Source organism: Lutzomyia longipalpis, chromosome 4 (assembly GCF_024334085.1).
Source record: "Lutzomyia longipalpis isolate SR_M1_2022 chromosome 4, ASM2433408v1".
In the NCBI taxonomy this organism is placed as follows: Eukaryota; Metazoa; Arthropoda; class Insecta; order Diptera; family Psychodidae; genus Lutzomyia; species Lutzomyia longipalpis.
This window is the reverse complement of record NC_074710.1, coordinates 3,739,186-3,763,597: the sequence shown is the minus strand read 5'-3', so window position 1 is coordinate 3,763,597 and position 24,412 is coordinate 3,739,186. Positions and strand designations below refer to the sequence as shown.

Here is a 24,412-nt window from a genome sequence, read left to right as displayed (position 1 = left end):
AAGTTTTCGTGCACAATCCCGCACGGTTCTCTCGGAAGTTCGCCATAAAGTATTGGCAGGCAGTTTGGAGGGGGGGGGGGGGGAGTTGCTGAATTCTCGAAGGGAAAAAAGGGCATCCCCGTGTAGGGATAAAAAAGTGTATTGGAGAAAATCTCATGGTGCGCACGTTCCACCAATAACAATGTTGGAGGAAGTTCATTGATAATTTGAATGCTTCTGGGTGAAAGTTTCTGTCTTCATTACATGTAAGTTCCTTTCTTTTTGGGGATTTCCACTACAACGGAGAATCCTCCTGGAGCTCCTAACTATCTCCAACGGGCGAACCACAGTGTTCTCACAGTTGGGAAGCTCCTGAGCGTGCCGAAATATAATTTACTTGTTCCATAAAACGAAAAGTTCCCCATAAAGACAAACTGTTCCCATCTGGCGACTCCTTAACTTCCGCGCCAGGGGATCCCTCCGATGTAGTATTTTCTATGGTTCCATACTCACTAATTTATCCGCCTTATTTATGTAATAAGAGGGAGACACATGGAGAATTTCTCTCTGTCTCTTCAGTTTGGAGCAGGGACTCCTCGAAATGACGATACTTTGCAGTGGAGGATCACTATGGAAACTTTCAAGTACACCCTTCACAATGAGGGGCTTCCACAAACTATCATTAAGTTCATATTATTAAATTTTAACGTTGAAAATACCTTCACTCAATATGAGGATGCACAGCTTGTTGCGGAGTACATTATTAAGTTTCTCTGCCATATCCTTCCACTCTTTAATATGAGATTTTCTGATTAAATGAAAATTCCCATGTCATTTGACCTTTTTCCAATACACATTTCCATCTTTTTTTTCCTTCACTCCTCGCGCATTTTCCCTGCGCCACGAAAATAGCATACTTACCGCATAAAAATCTTTCATTCCACCACACTTGCGAGGGGGGGGGGTGATAATGATGACGGAGGGAAAACTACATGGGAAAATTTTCCTCATAACCTTGGAAAAATGTGAGACATTCATTTATTATTGAAGGAGTCCATTAAAAATATTGCCAAGTTAGGGACATTTTTCCCGCATTTTCTACAACATTTCGCAACATTTTCATCTCAATTTTTTCCACCACACTCTTATGGTGTTAGAAATGAAATATACTTTTCTATTTCGAATTGTACTCAAAGAAAATATTCTGAGTTTCATCAAATAATTGCTACAAAATTCTGTCAAAATTAACCCTAAACAGTGGCGTAGTGAAAAACTTTCCAAGTTGGTATTTAAGGAAAATATTGGATCAGTCCTAAAGAAAACTCCTTAGAGATTGAAAGATTTACATTGTGATTTCCAAACTATATTACGGGTTTTTGCAATTGAATTTTGCAAATTTTGTCAATTTGTTTTAGCAATTCTAACGTTTGACATTTTCTTTCTGACATTTGACGTTTGATTACTTACGTTTGACGTTTTTTTCAACATTGAAAGATATTTTTGTTGTGATTTTTTCGATTTTTTTAACGTTTCTTCTAAAAGGAGTTTTCTTTTCTAACATTTGACGTTTCTTCTTTAACGTTTGACGTTTCTTTTCTAACTTTGATATTTTATTTATAACGTTTGACATTTTTTCTGAACTCTGACATTTTTATTTTTATTTTAGGTATTACTACTTAAATATCTATCAACATTAGACATTTCCTTTCTAACATTTGGCGTTATAGTTTCCTATGAGTTTGAGATAATTTTAACAATAATGATTTTCCGGGTTTTTCGTCGGTAAAGTGGGGTTTCTCACCCAGAAAAACTCACGTTTTCCAGAGCTTTCGGCTCCGTTCGGAGCCTTCCTCAGTGGAAGATTTCCGGGATCTTCCGGGTTTTTCGTCGGTAAAGTGGGGTTTCTCACCCAGAAAAACTCACGTTTTCCAGAGCTTTCGGCTCCGTTCGGAGCCTTCCTCAGTGGCTACAGGAACGGAGCCGAAGGAACAGAGCCAAAACTCTGGAAAACGTGAGTTTTTCTGGGTGAGAAACCTCACTTTACCGACGAAAAACCCGGAAAATCATTATTGTCACCACACGTCGGAAAAACACCTATGTGATAATTTTAACATTTAGCATAAGTTTGTGATACATTGGGTTTTACAGACGTATATTATCTAGCGTTTAACATTTTATTTTTATATTTGACATTTTTTAACGGTTTTTTAGCCCAGAAAGTTTTTTGACTTTAAAACAAAGTTTAATTAGCTGGAACTTTTCGGGAGTTTTGACACTCAAACACCATCCTTGGCTATGCCACTAATCCTGAAAATGGGGTAAGAAGTTTGAAAAGTCAATAAGAAAGCAATTATTCTATCTTTTTGTTTTAAATTTTAAACAAATAAAAAAAATAACTAAAAAAGTCATTTCAAAACTAAACGTATTTTCAAAGGGAAAGGGAAATGTTGTACATGTATTAGAACTAAGAATTTAACCAAGAACAACAATTTTTCCTGAGTGTTCTTCTACGAGACGAGAAAGTTGGGTGATAGTCTTCCTCTGGGTGAGGAAGTTACTTGCTGGCGGAGAAATATTTTTGCCAGAACACCCGAGTTCTTCCACCCCCAGTGTGACTCCCGAAGAATCAATTGCAACCATCATTTATTTTAATCGTCCTTTTTAATGTCTTCGCATTCGCGACGCCCGCAAGAACACTTGCGGTTCCGAGAAAATGGTGATAAAGGAAAAATGTCAGTCTGTCGGTGGAATTTATTGAAATTTACTTCGCCCGATGGGAAATTGTTTTGCAACTTTTCGCCCCCATCTCTCGGTGGTAATGTTTTTTTCTTCCACCCAATGTGGGGGTGGGTCTTTATGAAAATTGCCTTTAATGTGCTAATTTACGTAATTATACGTAAATAATTTATTTTTCTTTAATAACTTTCCAAATTACATTTTTGCCTCGCCCTACGTGCGATGATGTTCTCAGGAGACACACTTTTCACGTTTTTTTTTTTTTTCGGGAAAATTATTTTTCTAGCCCATTTCTCTTCATTTCTTCCATTTGCCCCATCTCCACAGGTCTCCTCAACTTTTTTTCCGTGCTAACACATAGAGGTATGCTACGTGTGGTGCAATTGGTGGTGGTTTTTCTGTGCAGAGAATTAAATACAATGAGGGAAAATAATAATAATAAAATTTATGTGAAAACTTTTTGGTTACTTCGTGGGAAAATGGAGTCAAAAAGAGTTTAAATTTCTATGTATGTATCTAAAAGCTCTCTTTAAAGCTCCTGAAGATGTCTCAGTATGAAGACACGCCTGGTTCGTGGGGGAAATTTAAATAATTCTGAGGTGATTTTCCACAAAATATTTTCTTCTTCCTCCGGAGATGTTTTCCTTTGAGAAAACTTCGTTAATAGAGTTATCAAGAGTATCATTTGCATATCAATTGAAATTCGATTTCGTATTGAGTTGCACACCTCTTTGAAAGCTACTCCGGTGACAGGTAGCTACCGCAGGACATTCTCCATGGAGATATAATTTAGAATTCAATCGGTCGATACTTTAAAGATTCTCCCCGTGTGAAATTTCCAGGGTGTTGTGGGGAATTATGAGAAGGGGTTACAAAGCAAAGAATAAGGACTTTCCCATGGCAGAGTATCTTACATGCGGGAAATGTGTAATACATTAATATAAATTCTGCTAGTTGTTTGAAAGTTTGATGTATAATCGAATAAATTTGTATCATAACTTTGTATATTGGCTATTATAGATGAAGAATATTAAGTAGTGTCGTGCCCTGCATGGTAAATTAGCGAAACTCACTTGAGAAGAGGAACAATGCTGCTTCCGGAAGACTGACAAATTACTTGCGGGGAGCTCTGAGACAAGTTGCTTTGTGTCCTTCTCGGTGAAGGCGGACATCCTCCCATCCTGGAGGGAGGGGTGGGTGGGTGATGGCAAGTTCCTGTGTATGTGTCTGAGGGAACTCCTAATTCACTGATGCCTTCCGCCATCCCTTTTGGCATCCAAGCATTGGAGTGTCGTGAAAAGGAGACACACTGTGTGTGAATTATAAAGTAACTATGTGACGCTAATTTCGTCCTGACTAAGGGGCAAATTGGACGACCCTATATAATTTTATCATCCATTAATTTATTTCTTTCCCCTCCCCATTTACTTTTCCTTCTTCACCATGTTTTCCACCTCCGCCTGTCGCGCGTCATCCTGCAGCACTGCATGAGGTACTTAATTTCCCTCCTTTTGCGCTTCCTACACCCCCACCTCACCCACCGAAAAGCCTTTCCTTATACTTTAGGTATTGATTAACGAGAAAACTTTGGGACAATATTGTGCTTTTATCTCCCAATTCAAATAGCAATTACCCCATAAATTAACAACAAGGCTGTAAATATTGTAGGAAGGATAATACAGAGCAGCTAACGTCACGATTTGGTAAGCATTGCACATCTTCATAATTATGTATGTTCCTATGTACCAATTATGCAATAATTATTGATCCTATCTTCATGCGAAAATAGGTCAAACATTTGCAAACCATCAATGGATTTGGATAATTTTATATGAGCTATAAAATGACTTAAAATGAGGTAAAAGAAATTTAATAAAGAGGAAATCAATTTTTTCATGAGGTTGGGGCTGAATAAATCATTTAAAATTCACATGATTTTTGCAAGGAAAAGTTTTCAAATTAATTTCTAGAGAAACTTTCAAAGCTGAGCAATTTTCTCGGATCACGAGAAGTTAAAAAATATTAATTAAAAACAAAGCATTAAACGCTTAAACAAACGTCAAATATGTAACTTAAATGGAAATCATCAAATATTGAAAAAGAAACATCAAACGTTACGAAATAAACGTCGAATGTTCAAAGAGAAATGTCAAACACTTACAAAGAAATTTTTAACGTTAGAAGAAAACGTCAAGCGTAAAGGAAATTAATTTATGTTGAGAAATTAACGACTGTTACAAGATGTTGAATTTTTTCGAATAGGCTAGCAGTTAGACAAAAATGAAGAAAACAGCATAAGTTATGCTCTTTCCAGTGACATTTCGCTAAATTTATTGGCATCTTTAGGTTCTATTTAAATGAAATAAAATGATTTGGATTATACAAAATTTCCTTCACAGGAAAAATTGCAAAAATTTAAGAAAATTCCTTTCTACAGAGACCTACATCAGCATGGGAGCTTTTTTATTGTAAAAAAAAACTGTGGGAAATGGATTTCCCGCCTCAGAAAATGACACATCACAATAGCGGAAGAAATTTTGTAAAATCCGAATCATTTAATTTAATGTAAATAAAGCCTGAGATACCAATAAATTTGGCGAAACGTCGCTGGAAAGCTTAATTATGCTGTTCTTCCTCATTTTCTTTTGATTGCTCATCATTAAAAAAAAAAGACAGTAAGAAAAGAATTGTCTAATGTATGAAAAGAAATAGAAAAATTAAGAAATGTCAAAGATAGATAAGGAAAAATTTTTTATTTCATATTTCTCATTGCCATGAAAGGGTTAAAGTGGAGTATTTTTAAGTAAAAAAATGTTTTAATAACGTAAAAACTAGAAGAGAAGCATAGTAGTGATTTTCTGTGGGATTAAGCGGTAAAATGGATGATATTTCTTGAAGCTCAACAAAACCCCGTCACAGACGTTTTCACCTTTTTGGCTCGTTCTACTGGTGTGTGCACTTGAATATAAACAAATTCAGTTTGAATGCCTTGTGCAGACACGAGTAACGTTTAAAAAAAAAGAAAGATGAAAATGTGAGATTCACACTCATCGTCACGAAGAATTAAAGAAATAAATATTCGGATTTATACACATGGTTGTTGCATAAAAAAAAACGAAGAAGTGGAATAAAAATGAGACCTTCGCTGTTTCGTGGCACAAAAGAGAGCTGTTTGGGTGCAAAAATTTGAATAAATCGTGATTAGCGGAAGTGATACCCATTGTCTGCTTAATGCAATTCGCAGTATTACTCTTGCTCCATCTCGCTTTTGCTCACTTTTGGATGTACCCCGGTGCTATATATACTCTGTTTTACTTTTAAACTAAAAATCCCAAATGAAAACTATTTCACATTTTGCTACAATCCCGTGCCACCCAATGTGTCAGTGTGGGTTTTCAGGTGACAGAGCGGGAGGGATTTATGCAAAGATGTGAATAAATGCATCACTGAATCGTTTAGCAATTCTTCCATTCGCTTTGGCATTTCGCGATGTATGTACATAATAAGGTAAAAGAAGAGCTGCTTTGAATGAATAGATATGGGTTAGGGAATAGCAGATTTACTATATAAAAATGTTCGAAAATAAGTAAAAGTCCAGCCAATAAGATTGAAGTTTATAAAGATTTGAGGGTGAAATTCACCAGTCAAACAGTCTCATGAAAAACGTTTGTTTTTCTTTGGGTTTTCCCAAGCGAAACTTAAGATTTCTTAAGATTTTTCTAGCTCGTCTTCGGAAATCGAAATTCGTAAAAATTATGGATTATTGTGCACTTAATCTGATTCGAACTGACTTAAGAAATATTATGTTTTTCTTAATAAAATTTGTGAAATTCTTAAGAAAATTTAAGAAATCCTAAAACTGTCTGACTGCTGAATTTTATCCTAAGTTTTCTAACATATACTCAAGGGCGGAATTCACTACTCAGTCGGACTTAAAAATTTAAGTCTGTTTTTAAATCGGTCTTAAGGTTTAAAGTCAGTTTTTTTTAAATTCTGACTTAAAAATTTTAAGTCAGTCGATTAACAAATCGCATATTTTTCAAAAAAAATTACAAATTTTAATTTTTGGAGATTGTCAGATGCACTTATTGGAACTTAAAAAATTGAAAAGTGTACTTGCTGATTACACTTTTCAATTTTTTAAGTTCTAAAAAGTGCATCTGACAATCTCAAAACATCAAAATTTATAAAATGTTAATCTGGCTTAAAAATTTGAAGACCGACTTAACAATTTTTAGTCAGACTTAAAAAAATTGACTTAAAACCTTAAAAACGACTTAAAAATTTGTCAGTCAGACTTTAAAAAATTGACTTAAAACCTTAAGACTAACTTAAAAATCGACTTAAATTTTTAAGTCCGACTGAGTAGTAACTCTACCCTTACGGGGCTATCACACTTAAGCTCCAAGTGCTTGAGCATCATAATCTCTACGTGAGTAAGAGAGAGACAACAATGCTGTTTTTTCTCGTTTTGTCACATGTAAAATCTTAAGCATCAAGCGATTAGAGCTTAGGTGTGATAACTCCCTTAGATTACTTCCTTAATCCTAGCCCAATGCCAAGGTTAAGCAACGTTAAACATTTTTTTTTAAATATTTGACGTTGCTTTTCAAACTTTTGATATTTTTTTCGCCGTTTGACGTTTCTTTTTAAACGTTCAAATTTCCTAATTTTTCTTTTTTTTCTTGTACGATTTTACGTAGACGAACTGGCTTGAACTGGAAGTCCAAATGAATCCAGTGTCACTCAAAGGGTTAATAAGAATTCTAGCAGTTTTCATTAAAAAGTAATCCAATGACTTAGTAAACATTTTTTTCTTACTCCTCCTTAAATATTTCCGGAACCTATAGGAGATTTACTCGATATACTTTATTTTATTTTCCTTGAGTGACCTTTTGCATTCTACACGTGTTTGTTTCAGCAACAAATTCAAGAACACTTTGGGTAAGAAAATTCGTTGGTGTAAATACCGCAAGAGGCTGTATTTTCTCAATTTTGTATGTAGGTAGATTCACCTCTTGGCGGTGTATCGGTTTAAGCAATTGGATTGCTATTAAGAGCTAAGTACACACTCACATTCTAACGAGCTCAAATCAATTGGCGTGGTCTCTTGACTTTGGGATTAAAGGGCACACGACTCCTTCGCCATGGTGGAGTGTTTATGAGCTGTTTCCAACCAATCTCCGGCTTATCTCCCCGGCAAGGCTTTTCTCCAACACCCACCACTTTTTTGCCAATTGGATTTTACCGAGAAAGGCCCCCAAGCGATGGATTTGTGTTGCCCATGTTGGGTTGATTTTTTTTCTTCGTCTGCCTCACATAAGAAATTTTCCACGAGAGAGGGCAAAAATTGCTTTTCAACAGCGATAAAAAATTTCCAGCACGATGCTCCATTTGGTCGTGAAGACAATTTTTAATGAATGGTGTGTATGGGAACACACCTGTGCGACCTGAAACTTTGATGCAATGTACATATGTATGGAAAAAACTCCACGAAGCATTAATGATCTCACAGAGAAATAATCCACATTTTTGGTCAAAAATATTCAAATTACCAACCAACGCTATGAATAATGTATATTTTGCTATTCAACGCGTGTGGGTGAGAAATAAAGTTATGTCTCACAGAGTGAAGTGACTACCAATTGACATACAAACAGCAAATTTCGTTATGATGCCACTAATATGTATATAAAAAAGATGACAAGGAGTGTCATTTGCTATCCCTCGTGCTTGCTGGAGTGTGAGATTGAGGAAGATTATGGAATATGGGGCTCTTTCCCTTTGAATTGTTGCTTTGTATCTTATTACATTTCATCCATGTCGTCCATAAACAACCGCGTGTTGTAGACTTTTTTTTGAGAGACAATGAGCCTTATTCAGCAACCAAGAAACCCTTGAAATTCGCTTGAAATCTTGAAATTTCAGTACAAAATTCAAAGATTTCAAGGGTTTCTTGGTCGCTGAATTAGGCCCTTTCAAGTTTTTCCTTAAAAATTAAGTTATCAACGCAAAAATCTTTAACAGGAATGCTTCCTGAATTGGAACATTAATGAAAAGACACAAAACTTACGTCTAAGCAACTCTTTGCTAACTTTTTCCCTTTTTTCAGCAGGTCTCAATGGAACATGAAAAGTTTCTTTTGCAATTTATATATTTTTTTATCCTTTACGATTTCGTCATTTGTCTCTATGAATTACTTTATGTAACGAACAAATTTGCATAGTCTCCTTTCACTGGTTTTTTTGTCTGACGAATCATCCGAATATCTCTGAACTAAAACTAAAAACCGAAAAGCTCAAAACCGAAATCTCAAGACCGAAAAAAACTCTAAAAACGGATTTAGGACATTTTGGTTTGAATTTACTCTTTTTTGGGTTTAATTTACTAATTTTTTGGCTTGAATTTAGAACTCTTCGGCTTGAATTTACTATTTTCGGTTTGATTTCTGTGTTTTTATGCTTTAATTTAACATTTTTGGGCTTAGACTTATATTTGAATTTCCTTGGTAAATCATCCGAATATTTCCGAGGATCTGAATAATTTCATCCAGATAAACCCCCCTTGTTTTATTTTCAAACATTTTTTGTTGTTGTAAAGTTGTCTTCTTAAATTGTTTGTCTTTTGCATGAAAAAGGACTTAGAAAATATTTTTAGGAACTGCAAGAGATTCAGCATTTTACTTGAATTTCTTTCTTTTTCCCTTTGCTAAAAAGTCTGCAATTCAGTGTACACCTGAGAGCAATTTTGCCCCCTAAAGCGAGAAGATTTTGCGGTAGAATGCTCAACGTCTTATGGGTGAATGAATGTCTGGAAGCAGTTGGCAAAACAATAATTTTCCAGAGGCGAATAAATAATGCATCGATGACAGATCAATAGCTTTTGAGATTGATTCAGCATCTTCGGTCAAATGGAACTCCCATGCAATCGGACTTTCATATCTCATTGAAAGGCTATAGTAGCTCCTCTCACCACAGTGCAATGCCAAGAAGTGACAATGAGACAGTTGGCAACAAAGTTTTGCAAGAGAGAGAGTTCCTGGATCAATTTTCATCCACCCAGCATCGCTGAATTTATCTTCTCAATCGCAACTTTTGCATTTCTCCATGTTGGGATTATTTTTCCGCGTGATGTTAGATTAAAGAATTTTTTTGAGAAAGATTTTTAATTTAGATTTTGCAAAAGTCTCTTCTTTTGCTGATGGGGACACTTAAGTGTCTCAAGAAATTCCTTAAGGAATTATTTTGCAATAAAGAAATGCAATAAGATTAACTTGTCATGGCTACAATGACCCCCATGAAAGGACCACGAACTTGGAATGATTAATACGTCATGCAATGTCTCAAAGAGAACAAAAATCTTCCTTGAAGAGCATCTTTTGAGCTCCAGACGACTTTTTTGTACACGAGCGAGAATGATGCGAATGCCAAACCACCAAATCTTTCGTGCACAATTTAGTGCGAAAGAAAATCATTTACAAGAGAATGATTCCACCAACCTCAGATTTATCCCAACATATTGCGGTTTGCAGCCGCTGTAGCTTTTAACCAAAAAAGGTTTGCATTAGTTGATGTAGCGCAATTTTTTTTTAAATCTTTCTTTAAATAAGAAGGAACATGTGCACGTTTTTCCATTCGTTTTCGTCACAATAACAATACAAATAAATACCACTCTTATGTGGTATTATGCAAAAACGACATGATTTTGCAGTTTCCACACCCCTGGGGCTCTCTTTCTCAATCTCCCATGCCTCAAACCGCATGACATTTGGTTCGAATTGAAAGTCAGATGCAGTTTTTGTTGCCATTTTGCACGGATACAGAGAGAAAGCCACGAAAAATCATAGCAAAGCATAAAATAATAAAATGTTAAATTTTTCATTCGAATTTCAATTGGAACATCAGATGTACATGGGTAATTAATATTCGCTTGAGGTAGAATAAGTAATTAATTGAAAAAAAAATCCAACATAGCAGAGTGTAATAATATTTCAAATTTTAAATTAATATAAACATAATTAATAATTATTTAATTGTGTTGACCTTTTTTGTTTTTTTAAGGGTTTCTTAAGTCAGGCTAAATCGAGCTTAATTAATCTATTCGAAGATTTTTCCTGACCGTCTTCGGGAATCGAAAAATATTTAGCCTAACTTAACCTGACATAAGAAATCTTAAGGTTCGCTTAAGGAAACTCAAGAAATTTTAAGAAAACTGAAGTATTTCTTAAGAAATTCTAAGACTGTCTGACTTTTGAGTGCATGAAAAAGATATAAAATGATTAAATTTTTACAAAAATTGAATAAAATTGGTTAAAGTAGAAGTTTTAGAACTTTTTCTAAGCAATGTCAAGAACTTTGTGTTCAAAATTTCAAAATAATTTTCAAGACAGATAGAAAGTTAGAAATATAAATGAATTTTGATATAGGCATAGCTTAAAAATATTTATTCAATTTAATAAAATAATGGAAGTATTTTTATTTTGATTTTAACTGATTTTGTGTTGAAATAAATGATTTGAATAAATTACCAGGCGTCTCCATCTTTGTATGTAACACGAAAAATCCATGTAAATTCAATGTTAATTTTTTTATATTTTGGTTTATTTGCGGCGATTTATTTTACTTAATTTAAGATGCATTAATAAAAGACTTCGAATTGTTTCAAGATTTTTTTATTGGGACTTTTTGAGAGTCTGAATTATCTCCATAATCATGACACTTTTATTCTAGGAAAATATTGCTCAAATTTATATATATTTCTCCAAATGAATTTCTCTGAAATTCTCCACCTTTCTAGCCTAGCGTAATGTTTATAATAAAGCATAGAACATTGAAGTATCGTTACTCCGTGAATTTTAAGAATATTTTCAATAAATTTTCTTTTCTGCTTGATTATGAGAAAATTCTCTCGGGAAAATTTTTAATTAGCCTTCAAAATATGACGATAAAATTTTATAAACAAAGTGGGTCTTTATTGCAAAAAAATATCCCCAAGACACCAGCAAGGATGAAAGGTTTAACAAAAAAAAGAAGAAAATTCACAGAACATGGTGTGAATGATTCAACAAGTGTTGTCAGGTTAATCTTCGCAATCGTATAAAATAAATAAAAAGCATCAAGTGGTGTAAATTTCCTTGAGATTTGCATCATCCAATCAAGGCGCTAGAGATTGAAAATCTGTGCAAGAAGTTGATTGAGGAGCGTCTGCGGATCAGGTGCGATGGAATAAATTGATATATCAGCAAGGTGCTGATTAGCGTGGAGACTTTTTCTCCCCAAACTCCACGTCAATTTGCTTCGGTGGCTTTTTAGCAATGACGGCAGTAAATATTAATTGCAGACACGATGTGGATGGTATTAAAGAAGGCGCAATGGGTTTTTGGGTGCGAAAATTGCATAAATCCATCCTCACGTTCTTGCCTTTGTTGCTGCTTGCCAGGGTATTGCTAATAAGAAGGTATTTAGGCATTTTATGTGCCATTTTCCATCAGACAGAAGGCATACATATGTATGTTCATAGAAAAGAAGGAATTAGGAATTGCTGCGAGGAAGGAGGATGGTGGGCAAGGGGCGTTAATACTATTTCAATCGCTTTGCAACTTTCTCATGGCCAAGCAATCAGGCGCGGTGCAGAGATGGGTTCACAGAGAGAGAGAGAAGTGTTTTGCTATATGGGGGCCCCAAGCCGAAGAATGGGTTTAGCAATGGTTGCACTTGCAATTCCCTCGCGCCCGGAGATCTCGCGCGGTCTTTTGTGCAAAATCGTGGCCCCACATAATCGTGGAATGGCAATAATCTTGTTATGCTGGAAGAAGGTGAATTTGCTTGGGTGCCTCTCTGTTATTTTTTTTTATTCATCTTCTTCCACCAAATCCATGAATACCACTCGTCGGTGATTCTCGAATTGTATTGAGCGCGAGAGTGCAAAACTTCTCGGAATGTAACACGTTTTGACATTTTCACCATTCACTGCCTTTATTATTTATCCATAAATAATAATGTTTGCAAGGTATTACCCTTTTCATGTGATTTTTCTTTCTCTCCTTCGCCATTCTCTTCCTCTTTACATTTTCCATCTTCCACAAAACAAAACATTGCAACATTTTTGGTTTTGTATGGAGGGGCTTTTTTTTTAACAAAAAACTCCTTCCCCGGTCATGCCTTTCATTCCTCCCCCTTGAATTTGATATTATTTTATTCATTTAAATAATCATGTGGATTTTTTCAGACATCTTCCTCCTTGTTAACGTTGTTAACTTTGTAGGTTGTACTGAAAGTTGTTGAAATAATGGTAATTTCACGATTGAAATAAATTCATTCCTTGATTTGTTTTAATTTATTTGGTGTGCTCTATTAAATTCAATGCAGTTTGATGTGAAGATGGAGACGCCTGGTATTTTCTAGGTATCTCCACTTTTGATATAAATTACTATATTACTATATAGAAGTCAATATGGAGGTGCCTGGTACTTAAGGAGCGCTTCCTCATTTCTTATAAGTTATTACAAATGTAAATGTAAAGATGGGGACGCCTGGTACTAACTGAAAACCTGCAGTTTTAATAAAAACTAAGAGGTCAAGATGGAGACGCCTGGTATTAACTCAGAGCTTTTAGCTGTGTTTCTTTCAGACACAGCTTTTGTGTACCGAGCAAAATCGAAAGTCGTCAGATCGGGCTCAAACTTGGGATGAGCACGAATTAGGGTCCCCACATTCCAAAAAACGTATGCGCCAAAAAAATTTTTTTCCGGCCGGCCGTCCGTCCGTCCGTCCGGCCGGCCGGCCGTCCGGCCGGAACCTATCGCTATATTGCAAGAGAACGGTAATAGATAGAGACTTGCGGTAAACGGCAAAGTTTAAATATCGACCGGAAGACATCCGATTATGAGGTCAAATCCACCCCCCCTCCCCTCCGTCCGCCATTTTGAATAACCTCAAAATTTTGTTTTCGCTATATCTCAGCCGCTATTATAGCTAGAGGGCTGAAATTTTGATATGTTGTAGGGGCCACTAAGAGCTTTCCCACGATACCTCATTTTCGAAAATCGGTCAAGCCGTTTAGTCAATATGGCCGCCACAATTTTTCATCGAAAATCGACCATAACACGAAAACGGCTTGACCGATTTTGATCAACCCGGGGTCAAATGAAAGATCTCAACAAACCCTACAACTCTCTAGAACATCCGAAGTTTCAAAAGTGACCGCTAGGGGGCCAAAAATCAAAAACAAAATTTTCGATGAGTTTTCGATGAATATCTCGAAAACGACGACATAAATTTTTTTCATTTTTTTATATGTTGTAGCTGACCATATTATCTAGCTTCATGCCAAAAATGAAGAAAATCTATGGATCCGTTCTCGAGATATAGCCTTCCAAAGTTGGCATGTCATATCTCGGGTTCTACAAGTCCGATCTTGATCAACTCAAGCGCAAATGAAAGGTTTCGAGAAACCCTACAAATCTCTAGAACATTGCAACTTCGAAAAATGACCGCAAGAGGCGCTAAAGTCAAAAACAAAGTTTTCGAAAATTTCGAACTCGAATTTTTCGAAAATGGCGACATAAATTTTTTTCATTTTTCGATATGTTATAGCTGACTTCGAGACCTTTAAAACAAAAAAAAATGTATGAAAATCTATGGATCCGTTCTCGAGATATAGCCTTCCAAACATTTCTTAGGGTATGACTTTTCAACTTTTCCCGACTTTGCGCGTATTTAAACTAATTCGCGTTCTAGTTTGCTCTCACAAAATTGGTACACTGAAAGAAATACAGCTCCCGTAAGCTTGGTCAGCTTACCAGTACATTTTTTAGATGTGATTTCTTAATTTAAAATTACCTTAACTAACATGAAACACCTTTACTTCTGATTAAAATTAGTAGAAATCAATATGGAGGCGCCTGGTACTTAATACTTTCTATTTGGTAATATGTTAAATGAAAATGGTCGTCTGGTATCCACGAGGTTAATTCACATTTAAATTATTAAAACTAATAATGGAGGCGCCTGGTACGTTGCTAGAAGCCTCCACGGTTGCTAAAAAAGTCTAAATGGGGGCGCCTGGTACTTGATTTAGATTAGATTAATTTGGCATTCTTGCCCTAAGGTACAAAGTTAATACAATAAAGTTAACTAGGTGCCTTTAATTCTGAGTTAGAGTAAATCAAGATGGAGTCGCCTAGTACTTACTGACTGTCTCTACTTTAATTCAATATAATATTTTAGCTATTTCACCTTAATTAATTGGTATACTATACACATCTTAGTACCCTTATTAATAATTCTTTGAGTTTGACTTTGGCACAAAAGGAAAAATACTTGGTATGCCACGATTGTGGTATACCAACTAATATTTGTTTTCACCAGGCGTCTCCATCTTAAGGAATTAATGAATTTGTGTAAGTATGAGACATCTACGTGTGTGTTGAATTAAAACCACAAAATATCTCTCAAATTAAACTTTGCACATCACAAAACATTCCTACCAACCAGGCAAAACTTCAATGTTTCTCAAGAAAATCGTGCGTCAGTGTAGTAAGAAATTCCCAACAAAAGACCGACGCTTTTCACGATGATTTTCTAACAAGACTCACTCTCGGCGCTTATTTGCTCTCAGAGGTGCTTTCTTTTCGTGCAAGAAAAAAGTGAGAGGATTTTTTTGTCAAGACACTGACTTTTTTTTGTTCACCAGACAATGTTCTCGGGAGAAGTTCAACAATGGCACCATTCTGGTGCTCACCAGCCAAGCACACCTTTTAGCGGTGAAAGTGAAAAGTTGTGCGGGGGAATAATCATAGATCGCAATTTTGCTTGCCATGCACATCGTATAATTTCATTTGTCTTGCTCATCGGAGTGGATGGAGTGGATATTGCAGTGGATGACTCCTGGCATCAGCACACTGGAAGCATTGACGTGGTGTCGCCTTATTGAATTTCAACATTGATCCCCCCCGTACATTGCCATGCACTTGTCTACACGAAAATTTCACCAATATTCCACCTCGGAGGGGTAATAAATCATGTCAGGCACTTTCTTATGCAATCGCAAATTCACCGGCACAGAGGAACACAAAGTGATGACATTTTCTCCATTAATTAACAATAGTCAATGCACCTGTGCATAATGTTGACTAAAATGGGTGCTTATATCATTATTATTTGCAATCCTTTATCAAATATTATTATTGATCATGAGAATTTTTTTGAAGGCTAATTTGGATTGAGGCCAAACGTTTTTCTCACTATAAAATAATTTTAATGAGAATTTAAATCGTTAAAAATAGCAACAATTTGAGAAAAAAAATCAAACGTTAGAATTGAATCATTAGACATTTAAAAAGAAACGGCCAATGCTTGTACATAATAAACATTAAATATCAGATAAATGTCAAACGTTGAGTAAGAAACGTCAAACTATTGGAAAAAAAATTAAAATAGCATTTAAGATGATAAAAGAAACATTTAACGTTGGACAGATAAAGTTAGACGTTTAATAGAAAGGTAAAACGTTAGAATTGTCAAAATAATGTCAAAATGTAGAAAAGAAATGTCAAATGTTACAAAACAAATGTCAAATGTTAAAAATTCATAAAAAATATGAAAAATCTTTTTTTTTCTAATCTATATTCTACACAAAAATATATTTTTAGACAGATTAAATTTTACTCTTATTCGCAAAGTTATTTTAAAAAAATCAAAACTCATATAATTGTTTTAAAAAAAATGAAACCGAAAATAGACGTTTGATTATATTTTTCTTCCATCCTGAAGATTGTCTTTCAAGTATACTATATTAATTTTTAGTTTTCAGAGAGGACAAAGATTGCTCTTAATATATATTTTTTGATATTAAAATATTTTATTGCGCACGAAGCATTCTTTGAAGAGATTTAAATGTACTTTGGCATTCCCAGAAGAACTTTTCGAATCTCTCTTGCTCTGCATGTATGCTCAGCTGTTAAATCATCTCGGGTGAATCATTATTAATCATTCTGTGCGAAAGAATACAAAAACACAAACTTTTCTTATCAATCTCAAAGAGAATTTCTCAAGTAGGAAACTTTTTATCGACACTGAAGATAAATCAACAGAAAAGTTTCATAAATAATAAATGACTGTATGAATTATGGTGAAAAGTTATCCATAAGTAGATCTAATGAGTATCTCTCTGGGCTCTCGTCAGAAATTGATTCTTTGAGAAAATTACATAATTTGCTTGGCGAAAGTTTTTTTTTCTGTGGAGTGAATTCGTGTACTAAAGTGATTAATAGCGTTCACAACAATAATAATGAAAAATTATCTATTGTTGAAAATTCTTCAAATATTTTTCCCAATAAAGCTGTGAAGGTGCCATAAATTCATTCATATCTCACCTGCCACAGGCAAATGGAAAAAATTGTTTTTTTTTGTGGGGCAAAACCTATTTCAATTAAAACACACAAACAGACAAAAAAACTATTGCAATTCGCGGATTTATTTGATGATTTTCCAATCATTTCTTCTATGTGCTTTTTCACAAATAACAAATAAAAAAATATCCATTCTTTTTTATCCAAATAGACAGATGTGATGTGCGAGTAAAAATCAGGGCAAAAATACATTTTTTTTGCAATTAAATTTTTATAATATTGTTGGTAAATGGATATGAAATTGGTTCGATATTTCGTATTTGAACAGATATTTTAATAAACTGCATCCTTTGAAGAAGGTTTTTTTGCATATTCCGAAAAGAAAATAATTCTCTGTATTATTTTTTTTTAGTTTTAATTTAATATTATTGGATCCATGTTTGCATACATATAGCTCGAAATCTATAAAAAGAATTTTCAGCTAATTTTTTTTTGATTAATCGCCCTTCTCATCAAAATTCTTACTTGTAAAATTAATAAATTAAAAATTAAATTTCATATAATTTTCATTGGAAAAAAATGTTGAAATCAGTGTCTTCCATATTCAGCATCAAATACTTGAAGCATAAGAATGATAAGGCCGTTAGAATATTTTTTTAATGATTCTACAAGCATTTAAAATTCCATAATTTATCTCTTCTTTTGAGTCTAAGGACTTTATGAAAATATATACATATATATTTTTTATGATTTTTATTACTTACAAATACATTTTGGGAAAAAGAGAAAGAGAAGAAAATGAAAAAGTACTTTAACACTTTTGACCTGAAGCCACGAAAACCCACATTTAGAAAAACATTTTCATAATTTAAATATCTCTCACGTCGAAAAAAAAATGAGCTCGCTGAGGTATTTTAATGCAAAAAAAGCGAAACGCGAGATCACCGTGTATCCATCCCCATATTCGTGGCACATTCAAAATTTATGGCATTTAATTCACAGGATGCGAATGTTCCAGGTGAGATAGTGGCGAGGAGCTCGTGAGGAGCCTCATGGTCATCCGTGCTCATATTCTCCGCGAGGCGTTTACCAGGGAATTGGTGTGAAAGAAAAATTATGCTCTTTGGCGGATCAAAAGTGCTAAAGTGCAACAAAAATTATTCCACCAGCCACGGCAAGGTGAGAAAGGTATCTCCTCGCCATCGTATGCGGTGGAAGACAACAAGGTAAAAAAAAAAAGAATTGAGAAGCGTTGTATATCATAACAACCCGAAAAACGTGGCAATTACACCGATATTCCCTCAGCGTACCCCATTTGATTTCTTACATGCCGTACGGAGAGCATTTCTCTTTTGTGATATTGGGCAGAATGATGATGATGATGGTGGAGAGCGCACACAGAGAGAATTTCCAATTCTTTTGCAACACTTTTGTTGGCGCACAAAATTGATCTTTCATGATGCCGGGGAATGGCCATTATCGCGCGATCAAAGTGGATAAGAGGTATAATAGTTTGCACATTATTGCTCGTGTTAAATTAACTACATTACTATATGTTACATGTAGCAGAAAACACCATCTCATGCATACAAATATGCTCCAAAGAGCAACAATATTAACAGAAACAACCTCCACACAAATCCGTGTATTCAAAGGAGAAATATATGTATGTACACGTACAGTGTAACCAAAGAAGACTTTGCTGTATGCTCTAATACCCTTTTTTATTAACAAGGAATGTTTCTAATTTGTTTAATTTGTAATTACCTAATTCATATTTGCAAAAGATATTTTTTTTTATTTTTCGCAGTCTTTAGGAAAATCAATTCCCAATCAAAATTCGTGAAATTTCGTGAAAAAAATTTTCTTCTAACCGAATACGTTCAGTTTTTGTGAAAATAAAAACTTTTTGCCAAATATTTATCCAGATTAAAACAGAAAAAAAATAAGAGGAAAAATCCGAAGCTTTGTAAGGCAGTTTATACAAAAAAAAATCAGCGAATTTGGATAAACGTCTCTATAAATAAGTGAAATTAGTTGAAGCTGATTCAAACAGAAAGAAGTTTATTCATTTATGGAAAACAGAGAATCAAAAGAGAATTAAAAATCACCAGAGACATCAGCTGCAATTTGGAAAAAAAATATTTGCTGAAAATTATGAACTATGACGTCACTATTGCGTTTTATCTCTTTTTTCGTTAATGAAGCATTGGCTCTAATACTTCATTGATGATTTCTGAGAAGGGTGTTTTATGGGTCTATTCACGTTTCTCATGTCGAGAAAAAATGATCATGACATTTTTTCCTGAAATTTTTTTTGTCATTCTCTCTCACTCCCACTAATGTATTTCCCTATCTTTTGTCTTTCTCTGACGCATGTTCACGACATTCTTTTTCAAGCTCTTGTGAAGTGAACTTGTTTCTTAGTTTTCTTCAATTTTCTCTGTGAATTGTGATATTTTATCTCGGGAAAAGTGAAAAGCGGATTGTGGAAGTGTTCTTAGTGCCTGTGAAAGTGTGAAAAGTGGAAAATCGGGGGTATTTATTGGCCAAATAAGTGAAAACTGTGCAGTTTCTATAGCAAAACATTCACTCCCGGACCAATTTTTTCCGCGTTCAGGTGGGATTCCACCACCCAGGAAGCATTTTCCTGCCCCCCACACAGACTTTCCGTGTTGCGGATGACCTGTGGGAAAGTCCAAAAAACCTGCAGGAAGTGATTTGTGTCGTGAAAATACAGAAAAATATCCCGTAAAAATTGGTCAGGGAAAGAATGTTTTGATTTTTCACTTCGCGCATTTTCACATATTTGGCCGCTAAATGACCATAAATTTCCACTTTTCACGGCTTTCCTGGCAGTGTGGAATCTTTAGCTAAGCTTTTTCCACTTTTCTTTGAGGAAAATATCCCCAAACGCTGAGAAAATTCATGAAAAACATGTGCACAAGAAAAAAGGCATGCCATGAAAAAAAAATGTCGTGATTATGTGTCAGAGAAAGACGAAAGATACAGAAATACATTAGTGGGAGTGAGAGGGAATGACAAAAAATGTCAGGAAAAAATGTCATGATCATTTTCTCTTGACATGAGATTCCTGCATAGCACCATTAATGCTTCACTTTTCAAGAGGCCAAAACCACAATTGTGACGTAATTTGGGTAGTTTTTGCGTAAATCTTTGCCAGGCTCTTTCCAACTGATCTTCTTAGAAAATATAAAGCCTCTTTGGAAATTTCCTTTACGTTTCTAAATTGTGACGCAACCAGAGATAGGAAAAATTTCCCCACACTTAAGTGAGTGGAAAATTGTCTTGTTTTGTAGTATATGTTTGTAAACAAATTCTTTCTCTGTAGCCACTGAAGAAGGCTCCGAACTGAGCCGAAAGCTCTGGAAAATGTGAGTTTTTCTGGGTGAGAAACCCCACTTTACCGACGAAAAACCCGGAAAATTATTATTTTTTCTAATTTTCTTTACATAATTACAGATATCTAGATTTTTTCTCGAATAAGGGCTTTTCTCTCATGAGAATTGAGTAAACTTCTTGAAAATTGATTAATTACAATACCCCTGGAGTTGCAATTAAGCCGTACGAGATGAAGCAGCAAAAGAGACGAAAAGCTCGTTCGGTGGGAGGAAGACGAGAGATATTCTCGCCATCGCACTCACTCCTACTTGACCATTCTGGTGGTGCATTTATTCACATCACAAGGAGATCCAAACATATGATGAGGCCTCGGGAGCATGGAAGACGTTGCCGGCAAAATCTAACATTCTTTTGTACTTTTCCTCACATCATCAGCGGGTTTTTTGTCTGAAAAGATTGATTATGAATTGCACACAATAAACACGACTGTGAATCACTTTTAAAATGCACAGCGACTAACTAAAGTACAAGTTTCCACCATCATTGGAATTTATATTATTGTTCAAATGAGGCAATTCTCAATCTGGACAAATTTATTCCCAACACACTGGCTCTGGGGCTCTGCAAAAGACGATACAATTCACCTGGATGATTTCATGGAAAGGTAAAGGAGAAAGAGAGTCAAAGTAAAGGAAAAAAAAGCGAACCAGGATGATAGAAAAGAGAAATAAAGTGATTAAAGTGCAATTCTTTGTAATTATTTCTCCTTCAATAAAAGAGACTTCTTTTCACCCATAGAAAGCACCTTTGCAAGCCAAAAGGAAGAAGTCTCTATCGTGCACCACTATTTATCTAAAAGCCAATAAACTTTGCAATTTAGAGGCATTGAATTGAGAAGAAAAAGAAGTCTTTGTTGGAAATGTCTTTCATCTTTCTTAGAACATTCAGTTTATCCTTATTTGCTGAAGATCTTTAAAGGAAAATTCAGAGAAAAACCAGAAAATGGGAAAACGTGTGTACGTTTATTTTCTCAATAAATGTTTTATGTAAAATTAAATTATTAATCTATACATTTCTTAAAAAATTTTGAACTAGACTGATAAGAAAAAAACTTTTAATTACATAATATCATTAAGATCTTTGTTTCTTTTAATGTTTATAGCGTTAAATTAGAAGGAAAATCTTAATTTTGCGTCCAACTTTAAAATTTTAAGAATCCAAGTAAACAAAAAATTTGAACGGTAGATTTTAAATAGAACTTAATTTAAGAAAAAGTCGCTCAGATTAATCTCATTTTGACGCATTGGGTGTAAAGCAATAATAAATGTCCCTGAGTTTTAAGATTTAATCTGATTAATCTCAGCGACTTAACCATCACATAATTTCATGGAAATCTTCTAGAATGAAATGTTTCAAGAAGATATTGCACTGAATTTATATGTTTTAGCTTTAAAGTCGCTGAGATTAATCAGATTAACCATACAGATCAGCAACATTTATCTGAGCGACTCTGAGCGTTCTTCGGCGTAAGGTCCTCTAAAAAAAGATAAAATCAACGCTGAAAATTGCTTTTTTGAAATACATAAAATTAAACTGAGCGATTTATCGCTGTATTTGATTATTTTGAGCGACGTTCCATGCAATTTATTCAAATCTATCTGTACAAAAAAAAAATACGAATTAGTTTCTATATAATAAAACCTTTACTGACAATGAGTTGAAAATTTGCTGCGATTTAGCCCAAGTCAGCAATATTTTAATGCGCGCATTAAGTCACGAATAATGCGATTAAACTGAGCGACAATTAAAAAAAAAGTAGAGAAGCTGTATTGAACTATTGTACAATCTTAGCGTCATTACTACCTGTCACTTCTTTGCTTAAACAATGGAAATAAAAGTCTTAAATTACAATAAAAGCCTCTCAGTTTCATCACTTAAAGTGCGCTAAATCTGAGCGACTAATCAATTAAAAATTTTGCTAAATTTTCTCAATTTAAATAAAATAATAAACATTGAAAAAAACTAAGTTTTTCTGATTTTTTTTAAAGAGAAATCATCGCTAAAGAATCCTCCCTCTTTCACTTTAGTTTAACCGAGATCTGACTCACAAATTGGTTATAGAAATGTATGCAGACTGAGCGAAGTTTGAGGCAAAGAAAAAAAAACCCAAAAGTCAAAATTAAAATTATAGTTTTGATTTGATTTTCTGATGATTTATAATATTTCGCATTTTTCGGCATTGGAGCAAAAACTCTGCGCGCCCTGGCATGGTTTTTGATATATTCCCCCCATATGTAACATGTGAAATGGTTGAATCCATCCCATGACGCGTACACCATCACGAAAAGTTTTATATTATGATTTTTGGGGGCAAAAAGGCACTTCGCGATTATTTCATCCACGGCGGCATGAACATCTTTTCTGCATTCCATAATATCATAGCTGGGGCATAAATCAAATTATAAATATTTTTTTTTTATTTTGGTTGCGGGGATCCCAACATAGGGGAATTAATATGGCAATCTGCTGTGCAGAAGTCGCCAGACGTACAAAAAAAGCCGCGCGGGGATTTTATTAAATGGTCCCCGCGCGTTTTAGTTCGATTTTTAGCAGATGGATGAAGCATATTTTATGCTTCGTCTCCCTTTTCGCGCTGTCTAGCTATTCGCTCGAATTAATTTATATTCTGGAAATTTACTCTGTGTCATTGTTGATAAGTTTTTCCAAACAAAAATACATCGTTTCGCAGCACTCCGCGCTCATGCTCCAAATAAGAATCATTGGATGATTCTTGCGGGAGCTACAATAGCTGAAGGAAGAATATGCCGAAGAGGAAGAAACTTCTTTAGCCATCAAGAAACACAAAAAGTTGTCCACGGAGATCCACCCAAAATAGACAATGCTACTAACCGAATTACCATCCTTATCCAGCTTGTCAGTGTTTTGTCGTAATTGAAAGTTCCATTTCCCAAACTTTGTCTCTCTACTTATTCCAAGAAAGAACATAAAGCTCCTTTTCCATATAGAATTAAAAGTATATATGTATGTACATAATACGGGAAGAACGCAAAAGTAACAACAAAAACTTCCCTTTTTAGTGGAAAAGAGAGAAACTTTTATGCATCGAAATTAATTTTGTGTTCATCCATAAATTTATAATTTTCATCAAAATGACGGCGAAAATTTATGATTCTACCTGTTCCGAGCAATAAAATATATAATGTGCGCGCGGAAAAGACATAAAAGCCAAGAATTGGCATTGTATCAAGAATTCTCAAATTGTGAGCACGTGAATCCCTTTTTATCATTTGCATACACGCCATAGCATTATTCTTTGTCCCCTGACACATGAATACATTCACTTTTTTTGTGCCCCAAGTGCTTGCTCAACTTTCGCTGAAGCTTTTAAAGCTCTGGGAATGTATATTGTAAAAAAAAAATACTAAAATTTTGAAAGACTAAAAAATGAAGCTAAGAAATTATTTAAATAAATAACTTGAATTAAATATATTTTAGAGCGTATATTCAAATTAATCCTGAAATGTCATCAAAGTTGAGTAGAATGGGAATGTTTTTTTTTATAAAATTGAGAGCCAAACTTTATTTAGATTATAGAACTAAAATTGGTGTTGACCACGAAGTGGAACATCAACTAATAAGCATTTAAAAATGTACCGAATGTCTTAATTTATTTATAGCATTATTTTAGAAAATACGTAAAATATTTTTTTTCCGAATATTTTGGGAATATTCCGAATACGTAAGATAAAAACAGAAATTATGTGATATTCTATTTAAAATATTTATGTAACACTTTTAAAATATTTAGATAACTCATTATGATTTAAAAAAATATTAGAATTAGTAGTATTCCTTTTAATATCTAATATTATAAATTTTCATAATATTTTGAGAATATATTTTAGTATTCCTTTTACTTGCCGACTTTTCTAAATAATTCGAAATATAATTTGAATATTCTGT

General features: G+C 34.4%; 1 protein-coding gene across 1 annotated transcript in view; it reads right to left on the bottom strand.

Annotated features, from left to right (window-relative positions):
• Nucleotides 1-24,412, bottom strand: part of LOC129795731 (40S ribosomal protein S10b-like) — a 575,051-nt gene that overhangs the window by 224,720 nt on the left and 325,919 nt on the right. The gene's annotated exons all lie outside the window — the stretch shown is intronic.